Here is a 3,576-nt window from a genome sequence, read left to right as displayed (position 1 = left end):
CCACACTCGGGGGCTGGGGTTTGATCCTCGGGGCTTGAAACACTAAGACGTGGTTTCCAGGGGAGTGAAGTACAGATGTTGGTACAGACCCCTCAGCTGCTGAGGGGAGGACGCACTGGAGCAGACATAGACGGCGAGAGCCAATGAGGAGGGTAAATGAGTTAGAGGAGGGGCTGACGCCATCCAGTGCAGGAGGATGGTGACTGGGTGGAGGAAGGCCTAAGACAAAGGAAGTGGGCAGAGTCCCAGGTGCTGTGGAGGCGAGAGCCGGACAGACTCGGAGGTGGGTTGGCTGTGGGGTGGGGGGAAGGGTGGCTGGCAGGCTTGTGGACGGAGCAAGGGGCCAATGGTGATACCATATGAAGATGAAGGCTCAGGTTTAGGAGAAAATAGGTCCCATGGCACCTGCAGTGTCCTCAGAACCCTCCCGTGTCCACTGTGTCGGTTTCCTAGGGCTGCCACAGGCAAGTACCACAGACCGAGTGGCCTCAAATATCACACATTTATTTTTCACACTCTGGAGGCTAGACGTCTGCCAGGAAGGTGTCCACGGGGTTGGTTCCTTCTGGAAGCTCTGAGGGGGCGGTTATTCCATGCCTCTCCCCCGCTTCCCGTGGCTGCCAGAAAGCCTTAGCACCCCTGAGCTGTAGCGACGTCACTCTATCCTCTGCCTCTGTCTTCACATCACCTGCCCCTCTGTGCATCTCCCTATCTATATATATAAAAGGCTAAGCAACTGGCCGACTGGTCGACCCAGCCAACTGGCCAGTAGGTATGACGCGCAGTGACCACCAGGGGGCAGATGCTCAACACAGGAGCTGCCAAGCGACAGCAACTTTGCAGAGTGTCCTCTCGCACTCCAGGACCCCTCGGGAGATGTTGGACTGCTGGTTTCAGCCTGATCCCTGCAGGCCAGGCCGAGGGACCCCGCCTGCCAGAGGGACCCCAATCACTCCCCAGACGCCTTTCGAGCCCCGGTGCTGCCCCAGGTGCACCTGCCAGGGAGGGACTGGGGGAGGTTGGCTCCATGGCATGTCTAGCCCAGTCCCGCCCCACAGGCCACCTTCTAATTAAGTTCCTTTCAATGTGCACAAATCCGTGCACCAGGTCTCTAGTTCTCTTATAAAGACCCTTGTCATTGGACCTAGGGCTGACCCAGCTCAGGATGCTCTCATCTCGAGATCCGTATCTTGATTACATCTGCAAAGGCCCTTTTCCCAACAAAGGTCACATTCTCAGGATCCAAGGGTTCAGACAAAGACATTTCTTTTGGGAACCACCGTTCAACCCACTACGTCTGTCAACTGAGTCAGTGGATGAGTGAATGGTATTTACTCTTCAGAGTCACTCGTCAAAGAGAATGTGACCAGCCGGGGACCAGACAGGAGTAAGAACCTGACGAAAACTACCAGTTGATGCAGAATCAAGTGTAGCTCACACGTCTGTCAGGAAGCAAACTCTGCCTTTGAACCCGCGGACTATTTAGCCCAGCCTTAAAACGCCCTGTCTCCCCAGAGCCAGCCCCCGGGTGCGGGGGGGAGGCACCCCATCCGCTGGGCCTTCCAGCACCACTCTCTTCACGTGTGGGCCCCACTAGCACTGCCCTGCCAGCTCCTTGGCCCCCGGGGCCTCTTTACCCTTCTCCCCGGGACTCCCCTAAAAGCCATTTTAGCCTCTGCTCCGCTTGTAATAAAGTCCCAAGGCAGCTGAGTTTAAAGGCACAATTATGCATTATGGATAAAGGGCAGCCCGGCACCTGCGCAGGCGCTCTGGCTTCCATCGAAGGCCGGGGCAGGGCCGTCCTCTCTCCCAGCCACGGGGCCAGCTCGGGGGCCCCTGGGTGCTGGCCGTGCCAGAGGAGGCCCGGCCCTGGCTGCTGTGCTGGGATTGTGCTGCAGATTGATGAACGTTAAAGACCTGTGCCCCCATCTGCTGGCAGTAATCATTAAGAACGGTGGGAGTTTGGGGGCAGTTCTTTTGTTCTTCTTCCTTTTGCCTTTTTTTCAAATATTTATGAAGAGACTTTCCATTTATCCTGACACATCTTCTCCACTGTGGGTGTCGGCTGGGAGGGCTCAGACAACAAACTCCAGAAGGTATTTCCCACAAAGCAGCATCTGGCTCCGTTGGCAAGTGCAGCGGGCGGCTTGCTGGGGATTGGCGGAGGCAGCCAGGGGAGGAGACAGCCGCTCGGCCCCCAGCCCGGGGGACTTGGCCCTGGCGTGTCCCAGTGGGTAGGGCCGGGGCACGGTGCATCCACTACTTGGCATCCTACAGCCCCAATTCCCGGTGTGAGCCAGGGCACAGGACCCGCCTCCCAGCCTTCAGGCCCTGTGGCCTGATGCCCAAGCTCCCTGACTGTCCCAGGGGAACCACCTGGGTGGTGACAGCTCCCCAGGGCAGGTTCCAATGACCAGTGGGCCAGGTGCTGGAGGGGAGATGCTGGCTCAGTCCCAGGCCCCCAAGCTCTCCCATCCCAGGGGCCTGCTGGAGGCAAAGCCAGCCCTGCTGGGGGGGCCTTTCCTGCCTGCTCTGTTCGGTGGGGAGGCAGGCAAATGGCAAGACGGCTGGGGCAGGGGAAGTCCGCCAGGTGGCAGGGCTACGGGTGGCAAGGAGAGCCTCAGAGACTCCTCTCTGCTCCCCGGGAAGGGGTGGGGCACAGGCCAGCTGGGCTGACGCCAGGCACCCCCAGCCCACCATCCCTGTTAGGTACCACAGAGACTGGGCCAGGCGGAATGTGCTGTCGATGAATTCCGTTGGAAACCACTTTCCAGGAGAACAGGGATCCAAAGGCATCATGGCCTTGTGCCCGGGTTCTTTCCCAGACTGCAAATTAGAAATCATTTGGGAGCTTTAAAAAATACCCCTGCCTCGGCCCCACTGCGGAGCGGCCAGAGCCTCCAGGAGGAGAGCATGCATCTCTCCAGTATCCCTGGGCTGTGGGCAAGGGCACTCCAGAGCTGGAATCAGTGGAGCTGTGGGAAGAATATGTTCTCAGGAGACAGGCCGAGCCTGGAATCTTAGCTCTTCTGTTCACTAGCTGTGGCCTTGAAAACGGTGCCCTCCCAACGCCTGTTTCATCATCTAGAAAATGGGGATAATAACATCCTCCTTGTTGTCAAGTGCCAGGCACATGGAGCTGGTGTTAGTCATGTTCCACCGTGAACCCGTCTTCCGGGACAAGCCTGTTGAAGCCGGGCACACGGAGCAGCCAACAGGCAGCGGAGTCGGGAGCAGGGCCAGCAGCACCAGCTCCAGGAGGCACAGACCTGTGACCTGCAGGGCTGGCTGCCTCCGGGCCGCCCTCTGTACAGAGTCTGAGAGGGAGCAATTCAGGCACCCAGCCGGTGCCATCCTCCAGGTGACAACACTCTGCAGAGACAGCATCAATCGGGGCATATTTTTCCTGGAATTTTAAAAGATCTAAAGCATTTAAAATATCTCCTCTAGGAAGTCAATTCATTTTCCATCCCCTGTTTATCTGGAAATGGTCTGTTATCAGATCCAGCTGAGTGTGAAGTCAGAGTGAGTGTCTGAGAATTCGCTCTGCCTGGTGCTGCCTCGGGCCAGGAAGGG

The sequence above is a fragment of the Myotis brandtii genome, unplaced genomic scaffold (genome assembly GCF_000412655.1).
Source record: "Myotis brandtii unplaced genomic scaffold, ASM41265v1 scaffold120, whole genome shotgun sequence".
NCBI classification, from domain to species: domain Eukaryota; kingdom Metazoa; phylum Chordata; class Mammalia; order Chiroptera; family Vespertilionidae; genus Myotis; species Myotis brandtii.
Note: the sequence above shows the minus strand (reverse complement) of the source record.